Source organism: Peromyscus maniculatus, chromosome 1 (genome assembly GCF_049852395.1).
Source record: "Peromyscus maniculatus bairdii isolate BWxNUB_F1_BW_parent chromosome 1, HU_Pman_BW_mat_3.1, whole genome shotgun sequence".
NCBI lineage: Eukaryota > Metazoa > Chordata > Mammalia > Rodentia > Cricetidae > Peromyscus > Peromyscus maniculatus.
Window position 1 is genome coordinate 55,438,070 of NC_134852.1, and position 15,783 is coordinate 55,453,852.

General features: G+C 41.8%; 2 long non-coding RNA genes across 6 annotated transcripts in view; one reads left to right on the forward strand and one right to left on the reverse strand.

Annotated features, from left to right (window-relative positions):
- The first annotated feature begins 1,529 nt into the window (after positions 1–1,529).
- Positions 1,530–6,615, forward strand: LOC121828977 (uncharacterized). Its single transcript, XR_013041742.1, has 5 exons — positions 1,530–1,935; positions 3,419–3,534; positions 4,340–4,468; positions 5,106–5,195; positions 6,479–6,615. It is a non-coding gene; the product is annotated as an uncharacterized LOC121828977 (long non-coding RNA).
- LOC107399440 (uncharacterized) overlaps positions 4,460–15,783 on the reverse strand; it is a 31,712-nt gene continuing 20,388 nt past the window's right edge. For all 5 annotated transcript variants that reach the window (XR_013041744.1, XR_013041747.1, XR_013041743.1 and 2 more), the window contains 2 exons: positions 5,635–15,519; positions 4,460–4,681 (listed from right to left, as the gene is read on the reverse strand). This is a non-coding gene — a long non-coding RNA (uncharacterized LOC107399440). The remainder of the gene's footprint in view (positions 4,682–5,634; positions 15,520–15,783) is intronic.

Consider the following 15,783-nt stretch of genomic DNA (forward strand, 5'->3'; position numbering starts at 1 on the left):
TTTAATAACAAAATGGGTAATAATAGAAAAATACATGAAGGAGTGTATATATAAAAGTTCAGTTAAGGAGCCATTAAAGCAGAGGATACACTCAGCCTAAGGTTGCTATCTCCCATGAAGAAAATCCAAGAAATAAAATAATTCAGAGCAGGGGCTTAGCGGTCAAGTCCACTGTCCATTTCCTCCCCCCTTCTTGGCAGCAGGCAGCCCATTACAGACGTGAGGGACGGAGGGAATGGTGTCCCTCTTGAACCTCTTCTCACAAGCCAGTCACCCATGTGCTGTTCTAGAGGACGTGGTGAAGGGAATAGACTCCTAGCTCTGTTGAGATGTGTCCCTTCCAAAGCTGGCACCCACAGTGAAGGGTAAATCCTTTTGACCTGGTGAGTGAGAAGTACCCAGGAGCATCAGAAGGAACCAGCAGGCCCTGTGTGCACAACTCTGCACGTCTCTCTTCTCCACAGTCTTCCTGCCTTCTGCAGCCTGCTGGGCTTCACATGATGGAAAGAATCAGGGCAAAGGACACCAGAGAGAGAGGGAGGATTCGGTCTCCACCCTACTGTCTGCAACAGCGACTGGAATCTGGAGTCTACCTGCAGTGTGGGCCAGCAGATAACTGCGTCCTATACACAAGTTGCTGGTGCTCTCCTCTGAGAACATTTGTGAAAGGGATAGTGTGTTACAGAGTGCTCAAACCAACTCTGAAAACATTTGTGAAAGGGATAGTGTGTTACAGAGTGCTCAAACCAAACTGTTCCATGAAACCATAAAAATTGGTTCAAATAAAAACTTATTTCTAGACATAATTTTTTGGGTTCTTTCAAGACAGGGTTTCTCTGTGTAGCCTTGGCTGTCCTGGAACTTGCACTATAGAACACCACCAGTGCCAGGCTACAGATATAATTTATCAAATCATTTTTGAAGCTTTGTTAAAATTCAAAGGATCAAGAATAACTTCATCCTATGCACCTGAACTAAACCTTCTGCACCTGGAGCCAGGCACCCACCCAGGCTGAAGAAATGGCTCGGCAGTTAAGAGCACTGGCTGCTGTTCCGAGGATTTGGGTTCAGTTATCAGCACTCAGATGGTGGGTCACAACCATCTCCCCCTCCAGTTCCAGGGCATCTGACACCCTCTTCTGGCCCAGAAGCACTAGGCATTCATGTGGCACACAGACATGGATGAATGAGGCATTTTTTAACTTTTGGAATTTATCATGCATAGTTGGTGTATCATTGAGAGAAGATGGAATTAGCCCCTCCCTCTCTGTGTTAGTGTGGATTGCACACAAAACGTTCATCAATGAGTTCGTTGGTCAGTAATTAGGTAGCTGCTATTTTAGTCATTTTATTTATATATTTTTATTATTTTTTATTTATTTTACATACCAACCACAGTTTCCCCTCCCTCCTCTCCTCCTGTTCCATACCCCCAGCCTCCCATCTACCCCCTCCCCACCCACCCCTCCTCTATCTCCATTCAGAAAGGGGCAGGCCTCCCTTGGGCATGAATAAAGCAAGGCACATCAAGTTGAGGAAGGCCCGAGCTCCTCCCAATGCATCAAGGCTGGGTGAAGTAATCCAGCATGGGGAACAGTTTCCCAAAAGCCAGCTAAGCACCAGGGACAGGTCATGATCTCATTGCTAGGAGCCTCCTCACAAACAGACCAAGCTACACAACTGTCACACACATGCAGAGGACCTAGGTTGGTCCCATGCAGGCTCCCTAACTGTAGGTCCAGAGTCCATGAACCCCCACAAGCTCTGGTCAGCTGTCTCTGTGGGTCCCCTCTCATGACCTTGACCCCCCTGGCTCATACGATCCCTCCTCCCTTTCTTCAGCAGGACTCCAGGAGCTCAGCCCAGTATTTGGCTGTGGATCTCTTCATCTGCTTCCATCAATTACTGGATAAAAGCTCTCTGATGAAAATTAGGGTAGTTATTCATTTTATTATATAAAAATCCTTGGTTGATTATTGAATGTATTTCCAAGCGATTCTGATAATATTTGTAAAAATTGACTAGAGATTATTTTTAAAGATTTATTTGTTTTTATTATTTAATGTGTACATATGTATGTCTCTATGAGTTTATGTACATCATACACATGCAGGAGCCTGCTGAGACAGGACAGTGTTGATACCCTGAAACTGAGTTATGGGCAGTTGTGAGATGCCTAACATGGATGCTGGGAACCAAACTCAGGTCCTCTGAAAGGACAACAAATGCTCATAACTACTGGGCCATCGTCACAGCCTGAACTTATTATTATTTTATCTTGTGAAAGAGTGAAAATGATTGGTATTCAAAAAGTTGCTATGGCTGGTGATAAAAACATTTCTTCCCAACAATCACCAGGGATAATTTAAATCCAGACACTGAGGGTGGCCTGCTTTGTGTCGTGTGCTTATTTATTGCTCTCTGCAATGTAAACACCACAAGGCCGGACCTTTCAGTACAGGGACTGTGTTAGCCCAGTGTACCAGTTCTGCAAGTCCCACTAGGACAAACGTGGTGATGAGTGGCTGCTGACCACCCTCCAGGTGGTGTGACAAACACCACATACATGCAAGGACAGTACAGAGCCAACTTCTGCTGTCACTCTGAAGTTACAATGTAGGAGAATGTGAATGTAATTGGACACATAAGCCAATGGGAAATGTTTTGAAGAATTTCTGTAGGCATTTAAAGGGATCATAAATGTGTCTTTTATCTAAAGAGTAGTGATAAGTGTATCCCACTGTGTAATTACCTCTTCTGAGGAACTGTGATGAGGACCCTCAACCTTGTGCACATGAACAGCATGAATAGTTTATCTTGTCCTAACCAGCATATCCAGATAAGTGTTTTGGGTTCAGTGGGGAATACAGGTCAGCAATGAGGCTGAGAGAGTGCCCGTACTCAGAGAACGTGGGCACAGAGTGAGAACCTGAGATCTAGACCATAGGTGACCGGGGCAGAGATGGTAGAGTGTTCAAGACCAGGAAGGGAGAACCCAACGGTCTGCAGAAAAAGTGGGGGTAGGTACCTCCAAAAAATGCAGATTTCTTTAGTATGGAATAAAGTGGACCAACATGTGGGTTTGCTATGAAACAACACAGAGAGGAAAACAGAGAAGAGTGTCCTTGGAATTCCATTCTCCTAGTGAGCAAGAGTGTTCTTTAACCTATATCAAAATCAAAATGTTCTCTGCTGTAGTTTCCTTTGCTTTGCTTTGCTTTGCTTGTTTGAAGGAAGGTCTTCGTGTTGTCCAGAATGACATATTAAAATCATGTGATCCTCCTGCCTCAGCATCCTGTGCCAGTGGACCAATAAGTACATTCCTCTGTATGCAGTAATGACATTGTTAAAATGCCCCCATTTTTCAGGAAAAATGAAGAACAGTGACTTACTTCTTTTTGTTTTGTTTTTAACTTAGAAATGTCATTAATTCTGCTTGGGAGCATCCTGAAGTTGGAAGTACAGTTGAAACTTTGGCCTGACAGAATTTATCTGTGAATACCAATTAATACATGAAAGCAAATCAAATTAAAGGTGAGCTAGAACAAAGACTGGAAACAATTAGTCATTTGCCGCTTGGTCTTTGTAAGGGCTCTGTGTTTGCCTTCACCTCAATTGCTATCAAAAGAGAACAGATCACCTTAAAAAGAACTGATTTACAGGGAACCTTAGCCCTATCGTTTCTCTGAACAGCTAGCCTCAAATAGATTTCCTTGGCTTCCAGTCAGCACTGATGTAAGTGTGAAGTAGCTATCCTAAACCTTGGTTGATCTCAGCATACACCACAGAATGCTGAGGTCACCACAGACCTTACCTACTTCTATTCTACTTGGATCCAGAACACTGTATTCAAATTTTACTATGTCAAATTTCATATATTGTGCTAAGTTTTTACTTTTTCCAAGTATATTTACTACAAATCTGTTGCCTTTTAAAACAGTGACATTTAGAAATAAATTTCAAAAAATTCTAAAATACATGTATATACACATATATAAATCAAAAAAGAAAGCTGGGTGTGGTGGCGCACGCCTTTAATCCCAGCACTTGGGAGGCAGAGGCAGGTGGATCTCTGTGAGTTTGAGGCCATTCTGGGCTATGGAGTGAGTTCCAGCACGGGGAGGGGGGCATTTGATAGGAAATTATTCATCTGAAACTAGAATACATACCCAGTGATTATTTGTTTTAGGTCACCTTAACTTTGATTACTGAGCTATTTTTACCCAGCAGACAAAGTCAAATGTCATGTAGCTGCCACAACTGATCTTAATTTTGTCCTTAAGTTCCACAAAAATCAAATGTTAAAATGTTAAAATGTCTGTGCATTTTTGCTCTTCAGGCAGCCCCTGTTGTGGTTTAAGTAACAAGCTTTCCTCCAAAAGCTCAAATGTTGGAACCATGGACCTCAGAGTGTTGTGCCCAGGTTGCAAGACCCCCAAGCAAGACCACCACATAGCCATTGTCCGATGTAAGCACACAGAGGTTTTATTAACAACACAAGCTTGGTCCGCCATCCAACATCCGACACAGCGGGTGGAGGAGGACGGCCCCAGCACTCACTTGGAGGGGTTTATATAGGAAAGGTTTACATGCAGCCTGGAATTGGACGAGGGGCTACAGGTGAGGCAGTTCTTTGAAGTTACTGGCTGAGGTTACTGATGACTCACAGGATTCAGGGTATCTACAGAGACATAAAATTTTTACTCCTTATGTCCTGCTTTTGTTGAAACTGGGATATTCATTCAGATTTATTGTTCCAGTCCTATTCTCCTCTAAGGTCAACTTCTGGTCAGTTGAGCCCATTACTCCCCATATCTTTTTTTGCCAAGTCCAGGATACATAGATTTATTGTCCCAGCCTTACATTCAACTTCTGATCACTTCTACAACTGCTGGTCAGCAAATACCTTTGGAGGAGGGGAGGGGGAAGCGTCTCTCAAGATGGCTACTGAGTTTTCCCTTTCAAGAGCTGGTGATGTTGAAAAGTGTTGATTATGCCATGCTGGTATTAACTCATCAAGGGGTTAATTAACCTCCATGAACTCATACTGATCCTGTTGCTAGGATTAGGGTTCTTATTTAAAAGGCAGATGCTGTCTTTTGCAGAAGATTTAATGTTGGCCTGTATGACAGCAGAAGACTCACCAAGGAAGCCATGAAGATCACTGGAGCCTAGTGCAGCTGTCTAGCCAGTAGGTAAGTCTCTGCCATTTTCATCAATACAGAGGCCAGCTGGATTATAAATTCCTGCTATAATGTATCCTCCTCAGGTCTCTGATGATATTGACTTACTAACTGTAGCTTTAACAGGGCAAACACATCAGCTCCTTCCCCAAGGCTGCAGTGGCATTGTTAACTCATTTAAATCATGCCTCAGGCCTCTCTTTTCTAGAGCTACTAGAACTCTTGCTGAGAAAGGCAAACACAGTTTACCCTGCTGACCTGCTTCACTTCTAAAGAGATAAACTCACAAAACAGGTTTCAAAGTAACTTTTTACTAGTTCTTTATTCAAAGGGATTGCTTTACAATGACTGCTCTCAGTAATCAGCCATTTGTGTGTCAAGGTAAGTGATTGGATGAGAAGAAAAGGTTTCAAGCTTAAATAAGTAAAAGAAGGAGGATAGCAAAACCCACCTTGAACAATCAAAACACTGCTGGGTGTGTCAGCATCCTGGAGTTGGGGTTCCACTGCAGAGTTAGAGAAATCAAACAGCATGATCTGGTATCATCCCTGGCACACTGACAGAATAGAGTCAGCATGTTACAGAAAGCCCTTGATTAGAATGTCTCCCATAGAAGAGTGAATGGAAAGCCTATTCCAAAGAGTTCATAGAAAGCAACGGAAAAGGAGGTGGGAAATGGGAGTTGGGAAATGTGAGCAGAACTGGAGCCTGGGAAGATGTGTGGGAACCAGAAGTCAGCAGAGAACCTTTTCTAAATAACACAGAAACCAGAGCGTGCATGTATAAGAATGTGAATATTCACCACAAAGCAACATGAGGTGTATTTTCCTGACCAGTGGACAGTAGGAAATGTGATGACTGAGTAAGTAGAAGCATGAGATGCTAACACAGTTGGAGGATGATATGCACAGTGGAGAGAGACAGAGCAATCAAAGAGTGTATGTTGCAGTTACTTTTGCTCTTCATATGAGTTTCTTTTTTTCCTATGAGACAGAGTAGAAAGCATTTAATTTTCAGTGTACCTTTTAAAATGTTTTTACTTATTTAAAAGATGTTCTACTATGATAATGCCTGGTATAAAGTGGTTATACATAAATATTTCATGAAATAGAAACTAATTAAATTAAGCACAAAGGGAAAAACTACCATAAAACCAGGCAAGCTTTGCCAAATTAACCAAAATAATAAAATCCGTAGGGTGGGGTTGCAAAAAGACTAAATTAATAGTACATGTGTTAAGTGCTCACAAAATGATTTGCATGTGGGAATGATTATAAATTTCTGCTTTTTATTAGCAGTGATGAATGTAATGAAATAAAAAGAATTAGAGCTCCTAAATCCGAGCATAAGAGCCCCACTATAAGACCAGAATGTCTCCAACTAAAATGAAGGAAATAGGGTTGTGTCAGAAGCCTGCATTTCCGACCTGTGATATGACTGTGAGTCTGTTCACCAAGCGGTTTGCCTTTTCCTGAATGTGGATAATGTCAGGCATTTAGCAGCACATCCATGGAATTCATGCTGTGTAAACACTCTCAGAGCTGTGTCAGCCCTGACATCAGTCATTCTCAATCATAACTGAAGAACCAACGTGCCCCCATTTCAAGCAAGCCCCTCACCCCAGCTTGAAAGAGGCCTGAGTTTCAAAATTCTCAGAGCTGCTGACATAGGTCCCAGGACAAAGTCAGGATGTTTGAAGAGCCAACTGGGAGCAACTGATTAACCATAGAACACCCCAATGCTGGAGATGGTCAACAAAGTCAGGATGTTTGAAGGACTATCTGGTAACAATTGATTAACCACAGAATGCCCCAGTGCCGGAGGTAATTTATAAAGTTTGACAAACAACTGGTTAAAACTACAAAGTAAGATAACATAGAAATTCTGGAATGCCCCTAAAACTTGAGCCAATCAGAATTGTACCCATACTAGCGCCCCTAAATGATGTAATCTTGTGGTTTTTGCCTTTAAAACCTGAGCTTGCAGAGGGGCGGGAACCTCCTCCAGCCTCTGCTGTGTTGGATGACTTGACAAGGTCCCTGCCTTGTGGCTTGACCTGCTTCAATAAACCTTGCTTTTGCGTTTCGGTGAATTTGTGTCTCTGGTGGTCTCTTCGGGGGTCTTGCGCCCAGGGCACAACAATAACCTGACATGACATGAAGTGGTTGCTTCATGGCTTGGAGCTGATATTCTAGATCTTACACTATGTTATAATACTTATATATTGTACATCAGAAAAATCATAAGGTGTGATATCAAGGCAAGGACTCCTCTGCATTCTTCATTTTAGAACTCAGCATTATGTGATGATAATGACATCCTGATATCCTGACATCCATTTTCCAAATCTTAGTAAATGAGTTTTCAAAGACATCTGAATTTATCTCATTTTCTCCTGAAAAGTAAGAATTAGTAAATTTCTCCATGCAGTGAATGATACCCTGAAATTAGTCACTGATAAAGAACACAGAGTAAAAATGGCATCCAAAGTACAGATAAAATTAGGAGTGATGATAGCATTTTCGCCTGTGGATGCTGTCATTACTTGTAGCTTTAGCCAACCTGTGTGTTCATGTTTTTCCAAGCATGAGGTCCAACACAAGAAAGCACATTTTATTTAAATGAAAACATTTTGTTCTTAGAGTATCATTCAATTAATTCAGAAAGACAATAGTCGGTCATGTCAGGAGAGATGTCTTAGTGATTAAGAACACTGGCTGTTTTTCCAGAGGACCTAGGTTTGGTTCCAGCATTTAAGTGATGGCTCACAACTGGCTGTCTGTAACTTTGTTTCCAAGGGATCTGACATCTTCTTCTGACCACTAGGAACAACAGACATACACACAGTGCACATACATGCATTTGAACAAAACAGTCATGCTCAAAAAAGAAAATATAAATGAATGTGAGACATATTTTCATAACCTGACTTCAAAATATGCAAGGGCAATGGTGTCACAGACTTGTGGGGGTGCCAGACCATGTCTGACTTGACTTAAGTCCCACTCCATGAGAAGGAACCCTTATCTGACACTGTTGGACCAAGAACCAGGGACTACATAGTCAAGAGACCTAGGTAAAAATCAAATACTACTGATCTAAAAAAATAAAAGTAGTAATATAGTGGCTCCTATTGATATTCTGAAATACCCATAGATCAGTGCTTTCTTCAGTCATCATCCGTTAAGCTTCCTCCTGCAGAAGATGGGAACAAATACAGAGACCCATGGTCACATATGAGAGAGAGAGAGAGAGAGAGAGAGAGAGAGAGAGAGAGAGAGAGAGAGAGAGAGAGAGAGAGAGAGGGAGGGAGGGAGGGAGGGAGGGAGGGAGAGAGGGAGGGAGGGAGGGAGGGAGGGAGGGAGGGAGGGGACTCATTTCTAAGTGGGATGTCTCCATCAATTCTCTCCCCTCATTGCTCAGGGAACTCTGAAGGAGGCAGAGTGTAAGAGCCACAGGGGATGGAGGACACCAGGAGAACAAGGCCCTCTAAATCAACTGAATAAAGCTCCTATGTTTGTTCTGTGAGTCAGGAATTTTCCCGGTCTGTTGCTGAGTTCGGCAGACACACTGTGTAGTCCTCTTCCTCCATTGTTCTCCCTGGATAATCTGCTAAAGCTGTCTTTATGTCCTGCAGAAAATTCTCGCCTGTGCTCACAGTCGTTCCATTTCTATGAGGCACAGACTGTCATTAGCACAGTTGAGGTGTTTCCTTCTGTGATATGTTCAGTGACATACATAAGCCTGTTCCCTCCTGCTGAGGAAGGATTTGTCCTTCCATTTTTATCTTTCTATTGCCCTGTTTGGTGCCTCTCAGGTTCACTGCCTCTACTGTGTTAACTACTGTAAGGGAGAGAGGTTCTCCTGCCAGAATTGTATACGGAGAACTTTTGTCCTAACTTAATCTAAAAGATCACTTCCTTTACTGAGTAGAAACATGGACCTCTGCTTTCTACCTCCCCTGTATTTGCTTTTTGTCTGGGTCAGTTTATGCTCAGCTTCATTTTTACTTCCTTTTTGTTTCCTTTTATTGAAAATAGATTTTTTTTCTCACATAATATATCTTGAGTATTATATCCTCTCCATCTGCTCTTCCCAGTTCCTCCCCACCTACCATCCCACCAACATTCACCCCCTTTCTGTCTCTCGTTAGAACACAAACAGGCTAATAAGGGATGATAAATAATATAATAAGACAAAACAAAAACTAAGACATTTGAATTGGACAAAACAAACAGAAGGAAAAGAGCCCAAGAGAAAGCACAAGAAGCAGAGATCCAAAACACTAAACTGGAAACCATAAAATATACACAGAGGACCTGATACAGAGCCATGAAGAACCCTGTGCATGCTGCTGCAGTCTGTTAGTTCATATGTGCTTTGATCATGTTAAGTTAGAGGATATTGGTCTCTTGGTGTCCTCCAATCCCGCTGGCTCTTACACTTTCTGCCTTCTCTCTTACAATTTTTCCTGAGTCCTGGGGGGAAGGTTTTGATGGACACATCAGTTTTAGGGCCAAGTATTCCAAGGTTTCTCACTCTCTGTATAATGTCTGGCTGTGGGTCTCTGCATTTGTTCCCATCTGCTCTAGGAGAAATTTTTCTCATGATGCCTGAGTAAAGCAATGATCTATGTCTAATGTCATTAGGAATCACTTTATTGCTATGTATTCTGTTTTGGTTTGTTCTGTTTGTTAGAATAGCAATATTTGGGTTTACTCTAAGTCTCTTGGCTTTGTAGTTCTTGGTCACCCAAACAGTGTCAGGTACGGGTCCCATCTCATGGAACGGGCCTTAGGTCAAATCAGACATCAGTTGGTTATTCCCATAGGTTTGTGTCATCATTGCCTCAGCACAGCAGTTCTCAGCCTGTGGATCTTGACCCCTTTGGGGGCTGCATATCTGCATATCAGATAGCTTGCATAGCAGACATTTACATTACTATCTGTAACAGTAACCAAATTACAGTTATGAAGTAGCAATGTTATAATTTTATGGTCAGGGGTCACCATAGCATGAGGAACTATATTAAAGGGTCACAGCATTGGGAAGTTTGAGAACCTCTACACTGGTATATCTTGTAGACATACTAGTGCCAAAGATGCTAGAATGTAGGGTGAAGGCTCTATGTAGACACCAGCTCAAACTCTCCATGTTCAGTGAGTTGTGTAGGAATTGTTTCAGCAATGGGGCCTTGCTGCCAGTTTGTGGAGAAGAACCTATTGTCTTGGCAACAACCTGGGTTATTTGGGAGCTCCCAAGGGACCTCTTTGGCCAACAACTCAATTAGATGTAACCCAATCACAATATTGGAAGTTTCATTTGGAACTCTGTCTCCCTCATTATTTGACAATTTCAATTAGATTGCCTTCATAGATGAATATATTTTAGGAACATTTTACTGTATTAGGTTTCCATTTTTGGAAATGTTCAATTCCTGGCTATTATGAATAGAGCAGCAATGAACATGGTTGTGCAAGTCTCTCTGTGGAAGGATGAAGTGTCCTTTGGGTACATACCCAAGAATGGTATAGATGCATCTTGAGGTAGATTGATTCCTACCTACCTGAGGAACTGCGACATCCATTTCCACAATGTACACAGCATGAGGCCTGGGGTGATTGATAAATTTATATTTGAAAACCCTGGGTTTTGGTCTCTAGGTCAGGAATTAGTCAAGACTTTATAAAATCCTTGACCCTAGTCCTAAGCAAACAGAGAATGAACCCATGAAACAGAGATCTCACAGGTATTGTACATATATGGATAAAATTGTGCAAGTTAATATATTTGAAATATAGGACATAGTCCAGCACTCAAAAGCAATTTGAATGTGTTTTATTAACCAAGCCCCCAAAATACTCCTATTTTATGAATGAGGCAAAACATTTATAAGAAAATGGCAGTCATTTGAAGTGGACAGTCTCAGTTATCAGAACAACATAGCTGAGCAAAGGCTCAAGTTGTCACTCTCTCAGATGATGTCCTATTGGAGCAGATGGCACTAGCAAACCAGAGGCCTTTGAAGTCCTAAACGTGTTAATTCCAAGGCTCTGCAGAGGCTCCCCTCAATCAGCACTGGCCTCCGCAAAATCTCAAAGTACAAAGAGACACTGACATTGACCTGATTGTCCCTCTGACTTTAAATGCAGCATTAATTACCCCTGAATGCCTGTCCTTAAAATCCCTTCTCCAGAATCCCCACCCAACTCTGCCCCAGTTGCTGGCCAGCAGGTAAAACTCCCGCAGCCAGGCTCCCCCACATCAAAACACCCCACTGGACCCTGCAATCTACAAGACCCACACCCTACCCCAATACCCATCTGCCTGTGACCCCAGTAACTTCCTGAGACAAGGAATCTACCAGCTCTCATTGTACCAAGAGTGGCTTCCTGAGACACAGAATCCACTAGCTCTGACTAGATCAAGAGTCCTGATGAGACCAAGAGCGGCTCCCTGAGTCATAGAATCAGCTAGCTTGAATTGGACCAAGATACAGAATCTGCCAGCTCCATTAAACCAAGAGCTAAAATTGAACCCAGAGAGGCCCCCTGAGACATAGACACAACAGGCACAGAGTGGACCAATAGCAGCTCACACTGACACAGGCACCTCTTGCACCTATTAGAGGAAGAGATGGGTAGATGCCAGTGCAAAAACACATACAGCATAAAGAGTAATACAGAATCACCAGAACTTGGCCTTCCTACAACAGCAAGACTTGAAACATCACAATGTAGAAGAAGCAGAAGAAAGTGACCTTAAAAATAGCTTCATGAAGATGAAAGCCTTTAAAGAAAAAAATGCAAAATTCTCTTAAGGAAACTAAGGAAAAGACAAGCAAAAAATTGGAAGAAATCAATAAATCCCTTAAAGAAAGCCAAGAAAACCACGAAAAAGCAATTAAACATGTGAAGGGAACAGTTCAAGATCTGAAAATTGAAATAGAAACAATAAAATAAAAACAAACAGAGAAAATGATGGAAATAGAAAATCTGAGTAAACAAACAGGAAACATAGATGCAAGCATAACCAACAGAATACAAGAGACAGAATCTCTAGTGTAGAGGATACAGTAGAGGAAATAGATTCGTCAGTCAAAGAAAACACCAACGCCAAAAAAGTCATGACACAAAATGTACAGGAAATCTGGAGCACCATGAAAAGACCAAACCTAAGAATAATAGGGATAGAGGAAGGAGAAGAATACCAACTCAAGGACACAGAAAATATATTCAACAATATCATGGAAGAAAACTTTCTCAAGTTAAAGAAGGAAATACCTATGAAGATACAAGAAGCTTATAGAACACCAAATAGACTAGACCCCCCCAAAAGTTCCCTCCCCACATAATAATTAAACAACTAAACAAACAGAATAATGAAAGAATATTAAGAGCAGCAAAGGAAAAAGACCAAGTGACTTATAAAGGCAGACCCATCAGAATAACACCTGACTTCTCAGTGGAGACTTTGAAAGCCAGAAGGTCCTGGACAGAAGTAATACAGACACTAAGAGACCAAGGATGCCAGCCTAGACTAATATACCCAGCAAAACTTTCAATCACCATAGACGGAGTGAACAAGACATTCCAAGACAAAACCAGATTTAAACAATACCTATCCACAAATCCAGCCCTACAGAAAGCAATAGAAGGAAAAATCCAACCTAAGGAAGTCAGATACACCCACAAAAACACAGGCAATAGATAACCCCACAGCAGTAAATCCCAAAGAAGAGAAATACACACACACTACCACCAAAAGATAATAGGAATTAACAATCACTGGTCATTAATATCCCTTAATATCAATGGATTTAATTCACCTATAAAAAGACACAGGCTAACAGAATGGATATGAAAACAGGACCCATCTTCCTGCTGCATACAAGAAACATACCTCAAATTCAAAGATAGACACTACCTAAGAATAAAAGGCTGGGAAAAGACTTTCCAATCAAATGGTCTTAAGAAGCAAGTGGGTGTAGTCATCCTAATATCCAGCAAAATAGACTTCAAACTAAAATCAATCAAAAGAGATCAAGAAGGGCATTACATCCTCATCATAGGAAAGATCCACCAAGAAGTTTCAATTCTGAACATTTATGCCCCAAACACAAGGGCACCCACATATGTAAAAGAAACATTACTAAAGCTTAAATCACATATAAAACCCCACACATTAATAGTGGGAGACTTCAACATCCCACTTTCACCGTTGGACAGATTTGCCAAATTGAAACTTAACAGAGAAATAAAGGACTTAACTGATGTTATGACTCAAATGGACTTAATCAATATCTACAGAACATTCCATCCTAACAAAAAAGAATATAAATTCTTCTCAGCACCCCATGGAACCTTCTCTAAAATTGACCACTTACTTGGCCACAAAGCAAATCTCAACAGATAAAAAACAATTGGAATAACCTCCTGCATTCTATCAGACCACCATGGTTTAAAGTTAGATTTCAACAACAAAAACTAAAGAAAGCCTACAATCTCATGGAAACTGAATAATGCTCAACTGAATCACCAATGGGTCAAGGAACAAATAAAGAAAGAAATTAAAGACTTCCTAGAGATCAATGAAAATGAATATACTACATACCCAAACTTATGGGACACTATGAAAGCAGTGCTAAGAGGAAAGTTCATAGCACTAAATGCCCACATAAAGAAGTTGGAGAAATCTCATACTAGTGACTTAACAGCACAACTGAAAGCTCTAGAACAAAAAGAAGCAAACTCACCCAAGAGAAACAGATGCCAGAAAATAATCAACAACAAGACTGATAAGCCCTTATCCAGACTAACCAAAAGGCAGAGGGAGAGCATTCAAATTAGCAAAATCAGAAATGAAAAGGGAGACATAACAACTGACAATGAGGAAATCCAGAGAATCTTCAGGTCATACTTCAAAAACCTGTACTCCACAAAATTGGAAAATCTAAAAGAAATGGACAATTTTCTGGATGGGTACCACATATCAAAGTTAAATCAAGACCAGATAAACAATTTAAATAGACCAACAACCCCTAAGGAAATAGAAACAGTCATTAAAAGTCTCCCAACCAAAAAAAGCTCAGGACCAAATGGTTTCAATGCAGAATTCTACCAGATTTTCAAAGAAGAGTTAACACCAATACTCTTTAAATTGTTCCACACAATAGAAACAGAAGGAACACTACCAAACTCCTTTTATGAGGCTACAGTTACTTTGATTCCCAAGCCACACAAAGATGCAACAAAGAAAGAGAATTACAGACCAATCTCCCTCATGAACACTGTACAGTTTAGTGAATGGATGGATGTAAAGACATAAGGAAAGAAGGGAGGAAGGATGGATGGATGGATGGATGGTTGGAATGATAGATCAACCTTTAAGTGATAGCAGAAAAGGGGCCAGCTGAGTGTTCCTTCACACACCACCCACAGCACTGCCCTAGTTTAGAAGTAGACCAAAGACTTCAGAACTTCAGATGTAAGAGGCCCATGTCTCTCTCATCCACACAAACCTCCACAGCCAAAAGGAACTAGAAGATCCTTTAACCAGCCTCCTGTGGCGCACCTGTAATATGGGGATATTTGAGCATGAGCAGGAAGCCATAGCGGAGTGTGGTGCTGCTGGTCTCAGTGCCAGCAAAGAAGAGGGACAGTACGGAGAACATGAGGTTCTGGTGATGGAACTCTGTGTGTTGGTTGGACTTCTCCTGGTTCCAAATGGGAGAGAGAAGGGAGGGTCAGGGATGACTGGGTCCTTACAGGAAGATGCTCATCATCCTGGGAACTGTCCTTCTGTCTCACACTGTATGGACCACATTGGCAGGCTCATTCCTCAATAATGTCACTGGCTCTCTGTTTGCTTTGTCTTCTCTCTCAACTTTGCTCCCTGGTATTTATCATGTTTTGTCTCCCAGGCTCTTTGTTCTGCTGAGGTCTTTTCTGCAAAAGTCCCTTGCCCTGTGTTTCTTTCATAGCCGTCTTCCTCCCTATTTCATTTTCTCCTCCCTTTCTCTAGTCTTCAATGTCTAGATTCTTCTGCATCTCTTCTCCTCCATTTCCTATCTCTCCTCCATCCTCTGCCCCCCTTTCCTCTGCTCACATCCTCAGCCTTCACTCTCACCCATCACTTCTCTCATTCACGCAGGACTTCCCTTCTCCATGCGTAGAAGGTAGATATCAATGAAGTCTCTTGGATTGCTGGGGTCCAAGGTTGCCCTGTGCTTCTCCACACTCTGGCCAGTATAGTCCAGGACTTCTTGCATAATTTTGAAGATTTGCTTGTGGGCACCAGGAAAGTACATCAGGAAGCCAGAGAAGAGTTCAAACACCTGTAAGAAAGAAGGACCCAGGAAGTCACCTGGAGCTATCTGGTCACAAGAAGAGGACAGTGCTCTAACTTAGTCACTGTTCTATTGCTAGGGAGAGACAACACGACCGAGGCACTTCTTACAAAAAAGAGGTGTTTTTGAGGGCTTGCCTACCATTTCAGAAGGCTAGTCCATTATCATCATGGCAGGAAGCATGCCAGCATGCAGACAGGCATGTGCCTGAGAGCTGACATCATGTTATACAGGCAGACAGGCATATGGGAG